Source organism: Brienomyrus brachyistius, chromosome 11 (genome assembly GCF_023856365.1).
Source record: "Brienomyrus brachyistius isolate T26 chromosome 11, BBRACH_0.4, whole genome shotgun sequence".
NCBI lineage: Eukaryota > Metazoa > Chordata > Actinopteri > Osteoglossiformes > Mormyridae > Brienomyrus > Brienomyrus brachyistius.
The window spans coordinates 2,515,857-2,537,731 of record NC_064543.1 but is presented as its reverse complement, the minus strand read 5'-3'; the positions used below and the strand labels follow the sequence as shown (position 1 = coordinate 2,537,731).

General features: G+C 42.3%; 1 protein-coding gene across 1 annotated transcript in view; it reads right to left on the bottom strand.

The window, feature by feature from the left end:
- The window catches only part of kif18a (kinesin family member 18A), a 314,001-nt gene that overhangs the window by 149,283 nt on the left and 142,843 nt on the right, over positions 1-21,875 (bottom strand). The window lies entirely within an intron of this gene.

The window sequence follows — 21,875 nt, the reverse complement described above, 5'->3', positions numbered from 1 at the left end:
TCTAAGTTCACACACTAGAGCAGGGGTAGCCAGTCTTACCCAGAAAGGGCCTTTGTGTATGGGAGTTTTCGCTGCAAATCTCTAATTAGATTACTAATTAGAGGACTGATTAGCTGAAGAGTCCTCACACCTGGGTTTGAACAGCTGACCTAAAGGTTATCCCAAATACCTGCATCACTGGCCCTTTGTGGATAAGACTGCCCACCCCACGTCGTAGACTATTCCCTTTTCATTTTTGCTTTTTCTGATTTCTGCTCCACTAAAGCCCTACAGAACTTCAGCAGGATATAATGAGAAAGAAGACATGGATGTATATAAGCATATACACACCGATCAGCCCTAACATAAAAACCGCTGACAGGTGAAGTGAATAACATTGATTATCCCATTACAATATCAGCTGTGAAGCTGTGTGCCATTATTTATCAGGCAAGTGAACAGTCAGTTCTTGAAGTTAATGTGCTGGAAGCAGAATAAAGGACATGCGTAAAGTGACTTTGGAAAACGCCAAATTGTGATGGGTAGATGACTGGCTCAGAACATCTCTGAAACTGCAGGCTTTGTAGGGAGTTCCCGGTATGCAGTGGTCAGTACCTAGCGAAAGTGGTCTAAGGAAGGCCAACTGGTGAACCACAGACAGGGTCATGGTTGCCCAAGGCTGCGCGTGGGGAGCGAAGGCTGGCCTGTCTGGTCCGATCCCCCAGGAGAGCTACTGCAGCACCAATTGCTGAAAAAGTTAATGCTGGCTATGATAGAAAAATATCAGAAGACACAGTGCCCAGAGCGCCCATGCTGACCACTGTGCATGCCGGAAGTGCCTGCAATGGGCATGTGGGTGTCAGAACTACACCATGGAGCAATGAAAGAAGGTGACCTGGTCTGATGATTTGCATTTTCTGTAATATCATGCGGACAACCAGGTCCATGTGTGTTGTTTACCCGGGAAAGAGATGGAACCCGGATACACTATGGGAAGAAGACAAGCCGGTGGAGGCAATGTGATTGGGTAATGTTCTGCCTGGAAACTTTGGGTCCTGGCATTCATGTGGATGTTACTTTGACATGTACCATCTACGTAAACATTGCTGCAGAACAAGTAGACCTTTTACCAACAACAGTATTCCCTGAAAGAATTGGCCTCTTTTAGAAGGATAATGAGCGCTGTCACGCTGCAAAAAATATTCAGGAATGGTTTGAAGAACATGGAAAAAGTGTTCCAAGTGTTGACTTGCACTCCAAATTCCCAAGACTCTGCCTGAGCACCTGTGAGATGTGCGGGACAAACAAGTCCGATCCATGGAGGCCCCACCTCGCAAATTACAGGATTTTAAAGGATCTGCTGCTATTGTTTTGGTGCCTGATACCACCGGATACCTTCAGAGGTCTTGTGGAGTCCATACCTCAGCAGGTCAGAGATGTTATGGTGGCACAAGGTGGACCCACACAATATTAGGCATGTAGTTTTAATGTTATGAATGATCAGTGTATAGCCTTGTCTGAATGGCCTTTGTTTTATTTCTGCTGGGTGGATGAGATCGATATTTTGAGAGCTTCACGCTGCGATTGTAATTAAAGAAAAGGCTTGGTGAAACCCTTCGGCAGTTTGTTTTCCCATGCACTATAAAGCAGTCGAAAAACGTGTCGGCTTTTCCCCATTTTTCTTCCAGTCTAACATTTGCCAGATGCTCTACCACATTACACCCTGGGGTGAGTTAACTTAAAATGTCAGCTTTATTTTGCCAATTTAGCGCCATTCTTCCAAAATGCCCATAACTGCTAATTTGGGTCATACTTAAAATAGGTGGTTTAGGTCATAGACAATGTTGTCTTCATCAACAGGTAAACATTGCGGCTAAAAAATGATCCTGTTTACAGAGACTGGATCACGGAAACCTAAGAATGTTGAATAGCATCCTTTCATTATGGGTGCAAAACAAGTCTGTGCAATCGCACGTCGGCTGCGGTTCTCACTGGCTCCCTTTCCCACCAATCACACTTCTGTTTCTTTTAAAGTGTGTGCAAGACTAATTGTAATAATGCCTTTAATGGAAATGCACATGTGTGAACCCCGCATGGTGCTTGGATGAAGATGAAATGCAGGCCTTTGATGGTGTTTACGGGGAACTAATGAAAAGCCTAGTAACCTGTACTTTGATGACTGAATTTGGAATGTTTAAGAACTGTCAAGTATGCGTGGTAGTGAGGCCCGCAGTGGAGGGCTGGTAGCGGCTACCGTGTACCGAGACAAGACACGCTCCTTTTACGATGTTGTGAGGCTGTTTCTTGGTTACCAGGAATCGTCTCCCGGCCACATAACAAATCTTTCCTGATTATGCAGTGGGAAACAGAAGGTGGCTTCTGACCAGCACATCTGACCAGGAGACAAACCTCTGAGGCAGGTTTTACTGAAGCATTCGAAATTTATCACCCTCTCAAATCTGACAGCACACGGGGTATTGAAATATCATTGTTTTGATCCAGCTGGCAGTTCTCAGGGAGTAATACATTTCTAACACTTTGATATATTGTACATACTGTTTTGGTGTATGTCAATATAATTGTTTTATATATTGTAACACAGTATTAAAGAAAAATGATTCCCAAAGTACGATCATCCTTTAGAATGATTATCCTTTTGGCAAATGAATTATTCCATATATCAAAGAGCTGCCACAGAGCAAATGGCCACAGATGCTTAGACGCCTGTCACGGCCAAAGCAGGCAAACGGTGGAATTACCGTTTCAGGTGTATTTTCTCTATTTTCCATTCAAACTGTCAAACTTTACACCCCCTTATTCGCGGCGCACTCAGCCATGTACATTTTGGGTGCAGCACAGCGCAGACCAACAATAAAACTTGGTTTCTCCTATTACCGTAAGAAAAAAACTGTATTTGCAATGCAAACATCATTCAAAGTAGGCTGTGTTTCTCAGCATGAATAGATATATACATTCACATATTAACTGCCTTAGCAGGTGCCCTTTAAATAAATGAAAAATGGAACGGATCACACGACCCATTTCTCCTACCGTCAGTCCGTTGATTTTCTGATTGCTGAGGGCTCCTGCAGTGATGCAGGGATGGGTTGCCATCACTGGTCTGGGACGTACTTTGTCCTCTCCGCTGATCCATAAGACCCCTTGCAGTCTGTGAATTTTTATTGTTTTTTTTTTTTTTTTGGACGTGCTTGAACTTTCACATCCCCGGAGGATGAGATGCTCCTGCTGTAGCGTTTGAGAGACGGGACACGGGACACAGGAAAAAGAGGATAAGGCTGCGAGAGGCTTGGTTATTCCTTCCGGCCGCCTTGCCAAAATTCAACCAAATAAATGAGAAAAGAAGAGGACGTATATTTCATGTCCGCTCCATTTATTTCGCATGTAATGAGTGAGCGAAGGTGTTGTGAATTGACAAAAATGGCTCTGAGCTATAATATTACAGGAAGTAATAACTTGCAATGTTAGGCACTGGAAAGCAGTTCTGGCCCCATTACGGCCCAAATGCTTAAGGCTCTAATGTTCTCACCTCCCACCCACTGCTGACCTATGAGTCACCAAGCATTTTAGCCTCATGTTAAATCTTTATTAGATTACCTTAAATCACAAAGCCTCACGATAGGGGAAAATTTGACACTCGTATTTTTTTTTTTGTTCTGGGTGTTTATGTGCTCCAGAGTGCGTGGGTCGCCCATGTTTTTGTCCAGTGGAACAGGTTCAAACAATATTGATCCGCGTGGTTTATACACAAAAGGCAGACCACATTCGGAAACTTGTGGAAGCACCCTGAAGCACAGGAACAATGTGATTGGATATTGAAAATGCCCTACGGTGTGTTGTCAGAGGATGCACAAATGTGTGCATGCTGAAAGAGTAGTAGTAGATTTATTCCCAGCTAGCAGAGTGATTTTTACTGCCAGTGGAAAGTCATTGTTTTACGTATTTAATCAGGTGACTTTCCCTCCCTCGAAAATCCATTGGCCATTTACTTGGTTGGCATCTTATCTTGCCCTCCATTGCAGAATTCCTTTACCTAAGGAGGACACAGTATATCTCAGGGTTAATGATGGCCGCATGAATGCCGTACTCTCAGTGACCTCTGGTCATCTTCAAGGTCATATTCACTGGCTGGCTATTCTATACCGGCCCTGTGCCGTCAGACTTTATCATACCCAGCTGGCTTCACTTGGTTATAGACCTCCAACATGTCTGGAGAGTTTGGTTGGTCATGAGAGTCTAATTGAATAATAATAATAGGAGTTCGCACGCTCTGTGTTCGTGTGGGTTTTCGCTGGGGGCTCCGGTTTCCTCCCACAGTCCAAAAGCGTGCAGGGTAGGCTAATTGCCGTGTCTATATTGGCCCTGTAGTTGTGTGAATGTGAGTGTGGCTGTGTGAGTGTGTGCGCCCTGTGGTGTGTTGGCTCCCACCCAGGGTTGGTTCCCGCCTGCGTCCGATGCTTCCGGGATAGGCTCCAATCCCCCCACGACCCCAGTGGGGATTAAGCGTTATGATAATGGATGTATCGATAATAATAATAACAATTATTATTATTGTTATTTTTTATTATCTGTAGACATCCATTTCTTTAATTTGACATATGGAGTTTTGCCATTTTACCAGAAAATACTTTGTAAGCTATGGCACCAATGTTACAGAAAGAGGTCAGATGTGACATCATCAGAAACGTAAGTTGCATAATGTCAGCTCTAATTATAATAACAATTTGCGATCTTGCCAAGGTTTTAAAAATTAAAGCTACATCTGAATAAGAGCAACAAATATGTGATGAATTATCTGAATCATTGTGAATAAGTAGAAATAAACCCTCAATCCTGTATATTTACTTTGATATTAGTCTTAAAAAGAACTTCGTAAAGTGGTTCATTGTACAGGATGATCATTATTTCCATTGGAAAAGGCGCACCCTAACCAGAATAAATGGTTTTTGGACCAGGCATGCAGAAAATCTTAAGATCCATTTCCATTATAAATATAGTGACTTCAGGGTAGTTGTCAGGGGTGTATTCAAGGGTGGGGCCACAGGGGCACTGGCCCCAACTGAAAGCCGATCATCCTCCAGAGTGGTCTCCCTGCTGTCACTCACTGGCTAATTATAAGGTTTGCCCCTCTATATGAATTATGGCCTTTTTTATGGCCCCCTCATTAAAAATTCTAGAATCGTCGCTGCTAAAAACCAAAATATTCATACAGTATGTTTTAAATTGCTGTTTGTGTGCCCTGAAATGGACTGGCATCCCAGCCCAGTGCCGTTTGCTGCCTGGGATAGACTCCAGGCAACTCTGCCACCCGGACAAGGTAACTGGCTGCAAGATGGATGAATGGGTTAACCTGTATTATGAAGGTCATTCGTTTAATTAATTCCGTGCTAATGTTTAGTGCATTTACAGCTTTGAATTTTGTCATGGAAGCCATCATAGTGTCCCCTGCCTTGTGTCCTGTGCTTCCTTGAATAGCCTCCAGATTTCAGGTGATCCTGCTTTGGAGAGCCTATTATAGAAAACAGATAGATAGATGGAGCAAAATAGTTAAACACAATTACAATTATATTCTTTGTCCTAAATTCACTTGTTATTTTTTTTGTGACTTCCATTAAACAAAATCAGTATCACTATTTAACTTGGTAGTATATTAGTGTAAAACTGCCCAAGTAGCACCAAGAGGTGTATTTCAGAACATATTATTTAGTAAAATATAATCCAAATAATTTTATTTACCTTTTGTCTTTTGTCTTCCATTGATACTTTAGATTCATTTATTAAAAGACATTTATCCACTTTAGGCCACTTTTCACCCATAATTTTGTATTTTTCCCTTAGTCAACAAAAAGCATCAACTCTAGGCCTACAAAGTCATTTTCTGCCTTAATATCCATCCATTGTCCAAACTGCTTATCCTTCTGGGTTGCGGGGGGTCCAGAGCCTATCCCCAAAGCTACAGGCACGAGGCAGGGAACAACCCAGGACTGGGGGCCAGGTCATCGCAGTGCCTTAATATTATTAAGATGATTTTTTTTACCCCACAAAACAAAGCTGCATTAACAAAAAATTAAATAATAACAAAAGATATTAAATACTGTAGTGATTTTGAAGAACACCAGCGCTCAGATTTGGCATGGTATAACCGTTCCTGAAGTTCTGAGAAATGCCATTGGCTAATGATTCTGCTATCCTTTTCACATACTCAGTCTCTTCATCAGGGAATGCATCTACTGTGAATTATTTCATACTTTTACCATGTCAGTGTTGAATTCTTAAATCTGATTGGTCAAAAGGCTGTTGATTAATTTTCTATAACCACTGAAGTAATAGCAGCCTGGTGAATCACAGTAGTAAATCAATGCACTATTATAATCTTTAATTCTAACTCAGTAAGGATTAATACAAGACAAGCCGGGGTTGTATCTAAGAAATATGTGCCAGAATAAATCAGTTCTACTAATAATGAAGCGTGTGTCCTTATGTACAGTAAAAGCCAAATGTGTAGGAACCATTATGTAAATGGGTTAAAGCACTTCAAGCCGTGCATTATACGTTCATAAACTCACGCCGCTCTGTGTCGGGCGGTTCCGTGCATTTAAAAACATATAATGCATGGCTTACTGTGCATTAACCCCTTCCTATCTTCACTGAGGATGCCAGTAGCCTGTACCAGTGACTGTTCACAAAGTATCTTTGGCTGAAATAATAAATTATAGAACTTTATGTTGTAGACTGCCAAGAACGTGCGCACTCTTTATTTATGTCGACTGAGTCATACCTTGGTAGCTCAGTGACGGCTTGTTCTGTCACTGAAGCAAATCAGAACAAGCATGTTAAATAATTAGAGTTGTGCATACCTGAGGTGGTGTTGGCAATGACGACGGAGAGTAGAAAAGTATTACTGGTGTGAATATTCATTGTACTAGCAATGGGTAAATTGAAAATGTACATTTCCTTAGGTTCAATACATTTTAATCTCTATGCAATATTCTGTTGAGCTGAAGATTGACGTATAATGAGTGGTTTAAAAAAATTATATGTTATAACTCTTCATAGGAGAAAATTGCTTTCATATTTGATACTGTCATTATTTTTCTTTGTACGACTGACTCCATTTGGACTAATACTTTAATGCTATATTGGAATATTGTTTTGGTAACTCCCTGACAGTTTGAGGTCACAAGGTAGCTAAGCAAAGTTAAAATCTGCCCCCCCCCTCCCACCACCACCACCACCACCACCACCACCACCACCACAAAGTGCTGTATCATCATTAATGACCATGGTGGACAAAAGAGCAAACGCATTGCCAAGATAATACTGGCCTGTAACTGCTATGAGGAAACAGCTTTCAAAACAGAGACCTCTGATAGTTTATATGATAAAATCCTTTATATCAACGCTGAGGCATTTGCACTCTTGCATCTCGGAATCCATTCTAAGGTGACGTTTTCACATCAAACAGAAGACAGTTTCATGAGGGCTTCTTCAAAAGTGGTCTATGCAGTAAAACAGAAGCAAACAATGGTACGTAAATAGAGGGTCCGTTTACATTACTAGTTCCCAGCGAATGTTGATTCCTGAATTCTCTCCTTAGGGTAGCTTTGATGTCCCCTTTCGTAGATGAAACTCTGCCATCTGCCTCCATGGCTGCCTTCTCCATGAAACCTGTTTACAGTTCAAAGTGATATGTTCTCCAAAAGAAATGTAGCATTTGCTTAGATTTCTTGGTCTGGTTTTGACAGACGTCCAATCTTTTTCCTGGATTTCAGATCCATTCCCTCACTTCTGAGCATAGCGTGGTTCCACTTTGAGATACTGCGGGTCAGAGCTGCCCAACTCTGCTCCTGGAGATCTACCACCCTGCAGAGCATCTGATGCTTACAGTCAGGCACTTCAGTAGCGTTTCAGTATTAGAGCCAACTTAACTTCAAAATCTCTAATACATAGATGCTACCGAAAGGTATGATTATCTGCATCAGGTGTGTTAAATTAGGATGTAGGATTTTCAGGATCAGGGACTGCAGCCCTGCTGTAGGGTACAGAGAGATTAGGAATGATGCATAACTTGTAGACTTTCTCAAAGTTCTGGAGAAGTGATCTGTTAGAGAATGTACATGATCTTTCTGAAAGATATATCTTAATAACACTCCCATATGGTTTCATAAAGAATTCAATATCATACAACAATGGAGTAAGAAATAATGTTTTTAACGCAGAAAGTGTAAAGAGAATAAAACCTCGGCTTGGTGCTTGGTGCTCCCGGAGTTTCTGGAGGTAAAAAGGACTTGAAAAGGGAGAAATGGCACAAATACGGCATGCGTATACAATATGCAAACAAAAGTACTGGACACACTTCTTAATCAATTAATTCAGGTGTTTCATTCACACCCATTGGGACAGGTGTGTAAAATCAAGCACCTAGCCATGCAGTCTAGTTTACAAACGTTTGTGAAGGAATGGGTCATTCTGAAGCATTCAGTGAATTCAAGCATGGCACTGTCATGGGATGCCACTTTGCAATAAGTAATTTCATGAAATTTCTTCCCTGCTAGATCTTCTACGGTAAACTCTAAGTGGTATTATTGCACAGTGGACGCATTTAGGAACAACAGAAACAGAAAGAGACGTATCACATAAAGTAACACAGCGGGGTCGCTGAGTACTAAGAAGAATAGTGCATAAAAGTCACCAATGCTCTGTTGATTCAATAACTCTGGAATTCCAAACTTCCTCTGGCATTAACCCCAGCACCAAACTATGTGCCGAGAGCTTCATAGAATGGGCTTCCATGGCCGAGCAGCTGCATGCAAGCATCACATCACCAAGTGCAATGCCAAGCGTCAGATGGAGTGGTGTGAAGCAGGCCACCACTGGACTCTGAAACAGTGGAAATTGCGCTTCTCAGTCTGCCAGTCACAGGGATGAGTCAGGGTTTGGCAGATGCCAGGAGAAGGTTACCTGCCTGACTGCATTGTGCCAGCTGTAAAGTTTGGTGGAGGAGGGATAATGGTATGGGGTTGTTCTTCAGGGGTTAGGAGAGACCCCTTAGTTCCAACGAACTTCAGCATACCAAGACATTTTGGACAATTCTATGCTTCCAACTTTGTGGGAACATTTTGGGGAAGGCCCTGTTCCATGCATGCAAGGTCCATAAAGACATTGTTGGGTGAGTTTAGTGTGGAAGAACTTGACTGGCCCACACAAAGTCCTGACCGCAACCTCATCAAATATCTTTGGGAGGAACTAGAACGGAGATTGCAAGCCAGTACTTCACGTCCAATATTCTCGCCTGACCACGAATTCTCTTTTGGATGAATGGGCAAAAATTCCCACAGACATGTTCCAAAATCTTGTGAAAAGTCTTCCCAGAAAAGTGGCAGCTGTTACAGCTGCAAAGGGGGACCAACTCCACATTGATGCCTATGGATTTAGCATGGGACGTCATAAAAGTTCCTGTAGGTGCAATGGTCAGGTGTCTCAATACTTTAGTCCATATACTGCATGTGTGTCAATATATATGCACACACACAGACACATATTTATACATGGGAACCATAAGGAGGGGGGGGGGTTAGGACGATTCCAAGGGTCCTGGTAAATAACTAGATTGGTTTGGACTGGGGGGCCCAATATGATTTGCTTTCATGGGCCCTGTATGCATATATGTGTGTATATCCGTCCATCCATCCATTTTCCAAACCGCTTATCCTACTGGGTCGCGGGGGGTCCGGAGCCTATCCCGGAAGCAATGTGCACGAGGCAGGGAACAACTCAGGATGGGGGGCCAGTAAAGGGCATTCTTACACACCCTTCACACACACATGCACTCCTACGGGCAATTTAGCAAGTCCAATTAGCCTCGGCATGTTTTTAGGCTGTGGGGGGAAACCCCAGGACGACATGCAAACTCCACACACATGTGACCCAGGCTTAGACTCAAACCCGGGTCCCAGAGGTGTGAGGCAACAGTGCTAACCACTGCACCACCATGACGCCCCCACAGATGGTCCTTTAACCTTATATGTTTTAATGTTGGTATACAGAAGCAATATAACTAAGTAATCAAAATAATTATAGGACTAAACTCATCCATCTTTGTTGTGCCTGTTTAGGGTGAGTTAAAGCACCAAAGTTTAAGTTATGTTTCATCTCCGTATTCAATAGGAGCAGTCACATACTGTAGAGCATATACGGTAATCCCCTTCTCAGCAGGGAAGTTGCACTAATCAGGGAGACGCAGACACAGGGAAGCATACAGCGCAAGAAATCCATGCGACCCACTACACTTCAGCCCGGCAAACTTTAAAAACACCAATGTGAATTTCAATGAGTTTTATTAATAAGAGAAAAAGACATGGGAAATTCATCATAAAAGCACATCCACCGCCAAACAATTGTAAAAGTAAATCCCGACAGTATCACGAGATCTTTTCCATCCCCACTAAAATTGGAGTCATCCAGAGCACTCAATTCCTATAACAGGCAGAGGACTCAATAGTGCTGGCTGGACCAGTGTTTCCCAACCCAGTCCTGGAGGACCCACAGACAGTAAACACAAGGACTGAGTTGGGAATCACTGGGCTAGACCGCCTACATATTCATTCCTCAGGTCCCCTCCCTGGCCGCCTAAAAGTTGTAAAATGTATCGGCTACTCATGCCTTGCACCAAGTGGCTCATCTCTCTGAACCTAGCCGTATGTTCAGGGTCTTCATAGGTCTACCTTCTGGCCCCAACACATACATAGGGTGCTCCGTTGTCATCTGCTTCATTATAACCGAGGACTCAGGCAAGCAGTGGGGGTCCAATTTACCGTTGTTCCTCTGCCCAAAATTCTGGCAGAAAGCTTATCTCCCCTGGAACCAATGGCCCTGCCTTTGCTTGTCGAAAATGTTGCACCAGCTCTGTCTCCTGTACTTGGGAGGTTTTTGCACCAGTCCCTGCTATGTCTTAATCCTGCGAGCCCTAAATCCAGATCAAGCAGCAGCTCTGCATGCCTTGCAAAGCAGCACATAAAGTGGGACCAGCCAAGCACTTCTATGGAGTGTAAGCATTGACAGACTTTCCACTCGCCTTTCCAGCTCTATACCCCATCCAGAATATTCAGAAGTCCGAGCAAAACCTTATTGAAATGTTCCCAGGCTCCATTCCCCTGTGGGGGGTATGGCATAGTCCTCCTTTTACACATTTTGGGCCACCCACCTTTGGAGATTTTTTTCCACCTTCTCCCAGTAGACACAATTCCGTAATGTACTTAATAATATCTGGCCTTGACGTGACCTACGGTGTTATGGAGATGCATGATCACTTTCCATTTAATTGTTATGGTACCATGTTACCACCCCTAGGAGCTGATTTAACCGTATTTCCAGGATTCCTCCATTCCACCCCAGTCATCCCCAGCCTTCCCCTCTTGCCAAGAGGCAAAGTCCTGTTCCCCAAGACCCTTCTCAAACTCCCCCAGAAGTACAGCTTCTCCAGCTCCACTCCTCGCACTTCCACCTCCATAGACATCCAAGATAATGCATCAGGATTCTGACTGTCAGCACCAGGTCCATTACAGACTTTAAGTTGGAGTTAGCAAATTGAACTTCCCACCTGTATTGCACTGGTCCTAGCTTAGTTGTTTTAGAGGTGCACTAGAAGCTGAGCATTAGTTAAGACCTTGAAGGTTGCCCCCTATTGACAATCTTTGAACTTTTCAGTGTCTCCACACTTGAGAGCCCGTAGCTCCTGTTTCAGTGAACTATAGTTCTGAGCATTTTGCTCAGCTAGATCCATACTGCAGCTTGCTTGGGCAATCACCCACTCGTTTCTCTCTTGTATTTTTTGCCAGCACAGCTCCGAGATGACTGTACCGAGGTATATGGGCAGTTCAAAATCAGAATTGAACGAGCACTTCTCCCGGTGGAGCACTAAAGCAATGAAAAGGGAAATCAAGCATCTCTCGCAGATGCTCCGAGTTGCAGAATACATAATCATATCAAACAAATAACAAGAAAATAATTTCTCTGGGAACCGACATACCTTTGCATCCAGTGCTGGAGCATGGCAGGAGCATTACATAGGCTAATAGGGATCCACGCAAACTGGTAGAACCCCACAGGGATGGCTCGATGCAATATTTTCAAAGTTGAATATATGTAGCTCCCATTGCTATACCCACTTATTAAATCCAGCATGGAATACTGCACTGTGACTGTATCGGGCTTCTCTATCTGGAAGACTGGGAATGTGTCCTTATGGATCACTGCATTGATTTTGCAGAAATCAGTGCAAATCCTCCAACTACAATCTTCTTCACTAGTACCACCAGAGCACCTCAGGGACTCCTGCTCTCAGGATTACCCGCTTGTCCAGCACCCCTTATGCAAGGGCACAGGACTCTGGGTAGAGACTTGCAGGGACTGACCTACAGCAGTCTCAGAGTAGCACTGGGAATTTGGAGGAGCAGTGCAGTAATCAGCCTGTAAGTGACCCCTGCCTTTGGCATCAGGAGATCCAACACCCTGGTCTGCTGCTCCATTATTAAGCCATACCTCAGAAAAGACAGGGGTAATTAGACGGGGTAATTAGACGGTCAGCACTCACCTGCTAGATTCCCACTTCAGCTGTGTCCAGCCATGTGTACCTTTGTACAATGTCCTTCGATTCTGAACCTCTTCAACATAACCTGCAAAATTATTCTGCATACAGTAATCATCATCAAGGGCTACTTATCTTCTTATTCCACAGGAAACGTATGAGGATCACAGACATGGCTCTTCCTACATGGTACTCTCCTTCATCACTAACAGTATCCTCCACCAGATCACAACCATCCGTGTTGGTTGATTTGGACCCAGACTAGTGTCTCTGCCTGGGCCAACGGCTAACAAGGCGGGGAGCCAGGGAGTTTAGCCACTCTATTAAAACACTCCTACAAATTCCTCACCTTCACCTGCCAACAGATTGTAAAGGTTTTTTTTCCCTACATAACTCTTGTCTTTAGTCTAATGGTTGATTTAAAGACTGAGGAACCTGGGTGTGAGTCCTGGAAGAAAGGCTTTCCAACAATAATAACAAACGCACTCATAACGAGAAGTACTTGAGTTACTTGTCATCTACAATAATGACCCCTTTACCAGGTCTCTTCAACCCCACCCGCCCCCCACCCCCACCTCCACCTCAACGTTCAGGACTGTGTACATAGGCCACATAAGACTGCTGAAGGTCAACAACTGCATTCAGAATCGTCCATGTCAAATCAGTAGGCTTTCATATCAGCACATCCTCCAAAAATATCAAAGTTAACAGAGCTAAAGAAAGTTACCTATGATCTATTGTCCAAAATACAGGAGACTCATCAGCCCCTCACAGCCATTTTTTCTTCTGAATGCCTGCCAACCATCACTGGGTGGTCCAGAATATCAGTCTGTGTCTTACCATTGTATACCTCCTGAAAGGTGGAGAGGTTTTAAAACACCGAAAGACAGGTTGACAGGAGGGGCAATGCTGTTGAATATAGCCAGACTCTCCACTCTGGACACAGATGGGGTAGCACGGCTTGTCTCACCCTAACCCTCGATCCTGCCTGGGGCACGGCTGCTATTGGCTCGCATTGAGTTCTCATGTGGTTTGTCGATCCATTGCCGGCTCATCAGAAGCTGTTGCCTTATCTCATTAACCAAGTTTACTGTCTTATTTCTGCCATCACCTTTGCTCTTAAAGTCTCTTGGCTTCCTCACTAATTTCCCTCTGCAGCCTCTGGAGGCCTAGACGCTGCTCCGAGTGGTTCCACCCCCTCTAGCAATATGCCACGACTTCATTACAAAGAACTTTGAATGTCTTCCTTGGATCTTGGTCCTGGACTCTGTAGTTCAGCTAGGACGAAGTCAGGGTGAAAGCCCTGGACCAGCTCTGCACAGGGTATCACTCCCACCCCCGCTGTTGGGTGTCTCCACTTTGCCACCTAGAAAGTTATTCACAGAAACTGGAAATAAAGCCCCCCACCTCCTCATTAGCCTGCTGCCTACATGTAAAAAAGTGTGACCATGTACCACTGCTATGAACTCCCCAAACAGGCCATACACAGCAACTAATATTGTCTTGGAAATTTTTCTGCCTCTTATAACAGGGCAACCTCACACAACGCTACAGTAATCCTTGCAATGCACTCAACACAAAATCAAACGTCTGGGCTTCGCTAAACTACTGTACCCTAATATATATATCATGCTGGATGTGCCAATCACAGATATCCAAACTGGTCCTTATTTTCAGTGCAATTAGGCTCGTATTGTTTCTGGCGATTACACTCACAGACGTGTCCTTCTGGGTCTGTGCTCTTGGCTCAGAGGATGGTAAAGTTGTGATGGTATGTAGTACGGCACAGCTCTGAGGAGACCACTTCAGATTTAGGCACTTCATAATTGTGTGATTACTTTGACTTGGATCTACTCCCCGTGCCATACATTTGCTTTCAATTTATGAAGCTGTTTGGCCATAATATGTCACTGTTTGCTTCCCTGTTAAATTAAAATAACTGGAAACACTGAGAACTTTTCTAGCAATTTTGGCTAAAAAAAGAGAAATGTATGATGTACAATAAAAAAACTTGATAAATTAAATAAATGGCTTAAATTGTTCTTACAACACGTTGTAAAATTTGGTCTAGTTTTTCTTTTAGGATTTGCTACAATTTATTTAGTGTGTTCTTTAGTTTAAATATACACATTATTTCTTCTAAATGAAGACAAGAGTCAGAATGCCCAAAACAGTTCAGTATGTTTAATTTAAAGCCACTGTTAGCTGAAGAACTGAGAAGACGTGACCAAACACTATGAACGGAAAAAAAATCTTCAAATACCAAAGTGTGAGCCAGGTCCATTGAAATGCATTTTTATTTTTGTGTTTATGATTGCATTATATTTAAAAACAACAAAACAATACAGCTCATAATTCCATCCATCCATCCATTTTCCAAACCGGAGGTCCGGAGCCTATCCCGGAAGCAATGGACATGAGGCAGGGAACAACCCAGGATGGGGGGCCAGCCCATCGCAGGGCACACTCATTCACCATTCACACACACAGGCACACCTACGGGCAATTTAGCAACTCCAATTAGCCTCAGCATGTCTTTGGACTGTGGGGGGAAACCGGAGTACCCGGAGGAAACCCCACGACGACATGGGGAGAACATGCAAACTCCACACACATGTGACCCAGGCGGAGACTCAAACCCAGGTCCCAGAGGTGTGAGGCAACAGTGCTAACCACTGCACCACCATGCTGCCCCCCAGCTCATAATTATATAATAATTTGCAATAATAATTGTACAAATGTTGGACTACGTGTGGTATCTCCCAGTTCTGGTGGAATCCATTTCTTCTGGGTGAAGAAGATAATTTCCCAATATAAATTGTATTTCTCAAAATATTATATTAACCAGAGAAACTACTCTCCTGCCCCCTAATATCTTTCCTCCCTTCAAAAAGGAAATGCAAAAAACAGGAAGTATTCTACCTGTCCAGCAGAGGGCATTGATGAGTAAACTGGGTTGAGAGCCCAGTGCAATTGTGATTAAATTCATAAAAATGCATTGTGACAGGGAATCTGAAGTGTTGTCAGGATATAATCTCACAATAATAAATGGAGAGAGTCTTTTGGAGTCAGATCTTACCTGCAAGGTGATGACACCATGCCAGTCACCCACAGGTTTGGCAACTCCAATTAGAATTTGCAAAACAAATGCAAATAGATGGACTATATTTATCAAATATTAATAAGTGTTGTATTTTTTATGTAACATTGAATGAATTATGCTATTTATATCAAATTCAATGAAGGAGCGCCAACTGAGTTTGTGATATATTTATATAAGTGATAAATTATGCTCTCAGGATGTGAGAGTCTGGCTTAATTACCACTTTGATCCAACACATGCTTTAGATGTTGCAACATTTGACTCTGCCCTCAACGAACTTTACCAATTATTCATTAACACAAATGCAACAAAACAAATGTGAAGTAAAAATGGCTTGGCAGTTTTAAAGAAACAATTTGGATTTTACTCATTTGATGTTTGACCAGAAATTGTTTTGAATCTTGTAAATAAATAGCAACCAAAAGACCTTATTTATATATAAACTTTTCCTACAAATTGTATTAAGGTTGGCTTAGTCGCTGTATATTTTTACAAAATGTGGCCGCCGCCTGCACCATCTCCCCCAGATTGTAGATGCTTGGTATCGCCTGCATAGAGTATTAATAGAGGAGAGATGCAGGACAGCGTGACTATAGCTAAGTACAGGTATGTGTTTGCCTAAATCATTTCAAACTCAACCCAGTAGTGTCACTCTGCCATTCCAGGTTCTTCCTTGCTGATTCACACCCAGTGTGACAGCTTCATCGAAATGCTGCACCCAGTGGTCTGTTGTGTGAAAAAACTGATAATCCACAGCCTTGCAAGGAGTCTCTGGTGTTTGCAAGTTGCAGCTTTTTGGGTCCAATCTATCCCTTCAGCATTGCATACATTAAGGGTGTGTTTCATACTAGTCTGTATAGCAATTACAGGGATCTCTTATTATGCGTATTTGCTTCATGAAGGGTGGTTATTAGGTGAAAACTCACATAAGCTAAATTAATTCTCCATTATTTCACATGTCATATGTTTAACTGGGAGGGCGGCATGGTGGTGCAGTGGTTAGCACTGTAGCCTCACACCTCTGCGACCCGGGTTCAAGTCTTCGCCTGGGTTTGCATGTTCTCCTTATGTCGTCATGGGATTTCCTCCGGATGCTCCAGTTTCCCTCAGTTTAATTGGAGTTACTACATTGTCAATGTGTGAGTGAATGGTGTATGAGTGTGCCCATAGCTTCTAGGATAGGCTCCAGACCCCCCACAACCCAGAAGGATAAGTAGGTTGGAGGATGGATGGATGTTTAATTGGTTCCCAAGGTGAAATATGTTCCCCCAAACACCCAAAGTTTGAATAGTGGCTTAGTGTACGAATGTAACAATGCAGTCTCATAATATTAGTCTCAGTGTCAGTTTGCCACTAAAATGAAGAACACACTTAGAGTCACGAGAGAGTCATAGTGCAAAAAAAAGTCCTCAGATTTAGCTGGGAAAGACTGCATCACCGATATGAAAATAAATCACCACAAAAAATGCCAGAGGAATGAGAGATACGGATGAATGATGAAGTCATTCAGAGAGACCGTAACGATTCACCCTTGTCGCCAGTCATCTGACATCATCTGAATGAATCATGGTACATTTCTGCAGAAGGAAGGAGCTCATGGGAGGCGGAATTGGCTTTTCTTTTCAGAAGGTATCACTTTGTAAAACTTGTATAAATGACCTGGCTCATCCAGACACGGAGAGACGCCGGACAAACGACCACAACACGACGAGCATAAAATGCGAAAGTAAAAGCAGTATTCCCTAGTTTACTGAATACATTTTTCATTTTATATAACATTGTGATGACTTCGCATCGCAGGAACGACGGCGAATGATGAGGGGGCTTATTTAGGGGAGAACAATGCCCTTTATTGCAGTTCTTGACAGGACTATAACTGGCACCCAACAAGCACCGAACCCAAATACAACAGCGGAAACACAAGGTGGTGAGATGCTAAACTTTAAGGCACACACGGTGGGAGATTTATACAAGCTAAGGACACGTGTATTGACGTGTATTGGACAGGGTACACAGAAAACACGGGCAAACATACACGCCACAATCGGGAAGCAGTCTTAATCATAACTGTTTGCAGTTACATGCACGGGGTTATACTGTATACATGCTGGGACATGCAAATCTCACTGGCGCTACAATATTTTACATGGCAATGAAGTTCAAGTCTTGTTCCCTTGTAAGCTAGAAAAAAAATATAATAAGGATTTGCTTTTATTATGCAGTTCTTTATGTTTCAGAATGCGAAAGATTACACTATTTTTGAAATATTTAGAAGCAAAATTTGGAGTTTTATTCACAAAAATATCAATTCCTCTGAATTACACTGTATTGGTGAGATGGGGTCTCCCTCCGTTGAGTTGCTGTACAGGAAATGATGCTGGAAGCTCATCTCCTTGTCTTCTCTTTCTTTTTATCATTCCAGTTAGACAGCAATATTTGGAAGGAGCCTAATTATGGGCGGTGAGTTGGTGCCTTTGCAGCATGTGAGAATTGCACAGGGAGAGAACATCGACACCACAGCGATGGGACAAGTCCCTTGTGCCTTCCACACTCCCACCTGACACTACCCTCCTATTATTTGACCCCCTGGACACCTAAATGCATGTCTCAGATCGTATTTCCATCTGTACAGAACATATTAGTTCCTGTTCAGGGCCAGACACAGTAATATATGCATCATTTTGCCCCGTCGTGCCATATAATCAGGTCCCTACTGCGTTGGCGCGACCTGTGTTCTGAGCGTAATCCGTCAGCTGAGCGTGCTGGCTGAAGCATGAGTGACGAAGTAGGAAATCAGGAAGTCGAAAGTGTCATGCAATGTCATTTTCTTACCTATATTTAGATGCAAGTTTGGGTTTCTTTTAAACAGTAAAAATTCAGCCATCATTCATTTCCCAGAATCTGCCTCCTATCACAGGCAATGTAACTATTAGCAACACTCTATGCGATCGAATAATTCCCTGGTTCCACTGCTGCAAGGGACTCTAGACAACCTGACACAAACGTAGTTTGTTTTCGTGTTAATGAGCAAGGTACTGTACAAATAGCACAGTGTTATCAGACATTGTTTAACATGTTCTTATCATCAGCTGTTTGTTAAGCCTTCCTAAAGTAGGGTTCTCTCAAATTATCAGGCAATTGTCTGCTGTGTTGATTTTCCAGTCATTTAACTTGTTATACATTTTTTTTGTTATTTTTGCTAGATAAGAGGGAATGAAAAGGCTAAGAGACAGAACGCAGGTTATCAGATCTAGTTCCAGATCTCCAATTTTTTTAGGAGAAATAAAAGAAAATGAGTATATTTCATAATCTCTATGAGCCTGTTTAATATTAGCAAGACACTTCGCTATTACAGTTATTTAACTTAAATATCTAATGTATCTTATTCTGGACAAGGTCAAGAGAATATGAAAAAATATAAAATATATCAATAAATAATTTTGTTACCAAAAATGCATTCCACTTTGTTTGAGTTGGCTCCGCATTTTTTATTTTATTTTTTTTAAATCTATTTTAAATAGCTCAGCACTGCTTTCAGCCCTGGTGCACTGGCAGTGCAGGTGACACAAAGGCCAGAGTATCTGAAGTCAGTGTGAAACTCAGTCACCCCTCCCATCTTACCTTTTCTATGCCAGTTGGCTGTTCTTTGAAGAACTCTCCTCTTCTGAAACAGGCTGAAACACCATCAGTTTTCTCTTCTATTTTACAGTGGGCAGCACCTTTCAGAACTGAAGATCGGGCATAATTATCTTCTTCAGCGTTAAGCAAGTAAACCGATACTTAATGTTCATCCACTTTTATACGTGCTAACAATGCAGTGCAGAATAACATTGGTTATGACACTGATACCTGACACTGGGTATCGCACTTTATCACCAATTTGAACCCATAGTTACCTGCTTAGATTATGCATAAATAAATGCGATATAAAAATAAATGATTTATCTTGGCTTGATCACAGTGAGCCTGGCACCTATCCCGGGAATCACACGGCATGAGGTAGTGAACTCCCCAAACAGAATGCCAGTCCATTGCAGAGAAATCACAGCACAGTGTTATCAGAGAAGAATAAGAAACAAATACAAAACAAAACAAAAATAAAAATCTAAGGAAATAGTACATAATCTATCCAGTTACCCATCTTCCATACCATTACAGTGCTATCCAGTACAAGGTTACAGTGAAAAAGTGCATAATGCCAGTTATAAGTGTTACAAGTGTTGCAGTATCTGGGATGTATTGTAGACCTGAGAATTTTTTTTTGGCTTTTGGTAACTATGTACTTTATCTAAGAGAGACTCACCCCAAGGGGCAGCAATTATGTAGGTTTGTAATTAACAGTCCCTGTCCAAAATATTAATAACAGTAACAATAATATTCAGCATTAATCTTGATTATGAGTTATTTATCCTTTGAGTCCAGTTTGGAACAAGAAAAAACCAACAAAAGCATTTATTAATAAGACAGAGATATACAGAAGTTTGGAGAACTGTGATACATGAAATGTAACACCAAATGGAACAGGAGTGGAATTGTGTGAATGATAAAGTATGAAAAGTGACAGAAGAGGAAACGCGTGGAAAGCTGATGTAAATCATCAAGGTAATTAAGTTAAACCATTGCTTTTCCAAAGAGGGGAAGGAAATAGGTTGGCTTGCAGTGCTCCTTTGTTTGAGTGGTATAACCTTAGCAGATGCAGTGCAGTGTGGGCTTGGAGGACAGAGAGGGCGTTTTGGCGTGAAACACTGGATAATCTGTTTGGGCACCAGGGCAGGTGTCCTTGGGTTTCCAGAGCGATTCTGCAAGAGTCTGGGTGAATCCAGGTCCAGAGGAGAGTCAATCATGCTGCGTTACTGAACATTGTACATTCTACTGTGGATCACGGCCAAAGCCTTTACTGTAGTGGGGGTCAGACGAATGGAAGGTTGCTGTAATGGGGGCACAACCTCTTAGCTACAACAACCGAAGATGTGGGGTTTGGAAAAAGAGGCCATGCCCTTCTCCTTAAGAGTCAAGCCCCAAAATGTCAACCTCTACTCAAACATCAGCCTAAGAGTTGCTCTTTGGAAGAACTATTTTGACTGGTACAATCCTGAGAAGGGCACAAATATACACTTCTCCTGCTACTACTGCACATATTTATACATATAAACCTTTTTACTGCTCCATTTAAATGAAAACCCCTCCAAGATGAACATATTTCAGTAAACCTGGAAAAAAAGAACCACAGGGTTTGACTTGACAGCAATTTTATTGGGAAACCAATGCAAACCGGCCAACAGGACAAACGCCAAAAAGAAAAGTTTTCCCTCCTTTAAATCCTTCAATTATAAAAATTACAAAATATTATTAACAAGAATTATAATTATAATTCCATAAACCAGCTGTGCGACAATGCACAATGCAGTGCGCCATACAGTGTGCAAGGACTTCTCACTAGAGTTCCACAGTTCAGGGGCAATTGAGGAAAAGACTAGTTTCATTTACTCTGAACACCATGAGCACAAGGCAGCAGTCAACTAATTTCAAAGCTGATTACAGAACAAAACTATGGAGATCTGTAGAACATAGATATTAGTGTTTCGGGGTATTTTCAGGGTTTCACATTACTGATTAATATCCCAGAAGGACCATTGCTTAACTGGGTATTTAGCCTGATTTGCTGTAGCAAGAACTTAGATGTATAAAAGGAGGTAGGATTAAATTTTGCTGGCTTCATTTAACCGAACAATGACGCCAAAATTGTACTTAAGGACCCTCTATACTTTCTTCACTGTTTTCTGTACTAGTCCTCAGATGATGGGCACAGTCTGTTCTGATGGGGAGAGGCATGTGGATCTGTGTTTGAGACACTGTGCCTGCAACCAGAAGGTCACTGGTTCTAACCCCAGGGTGGACAGAGTGGATTTATCGTTTGGACCTGGATCAAGACCCTTGACCCCAACTGCCTCAGGAACTGGTTCATCATGCTTTTTCAAAAAAGTATTTTGTTTTGGATTGATGTCTCTGAGAAATAAAATGTAGTTGCAATTTATGTCTAGGGAGGCAAATTGTTGGATATTGTCACCACTGTTCTGTCCTTTCTGTGCCCTGTGCTCTGATACTGATTCGAACTGGATAATTCCAGTATTTATTGTTTATTTATTTGTGGGTGTTATGGCACTGCATTATAGTATGGTAAGCATATTA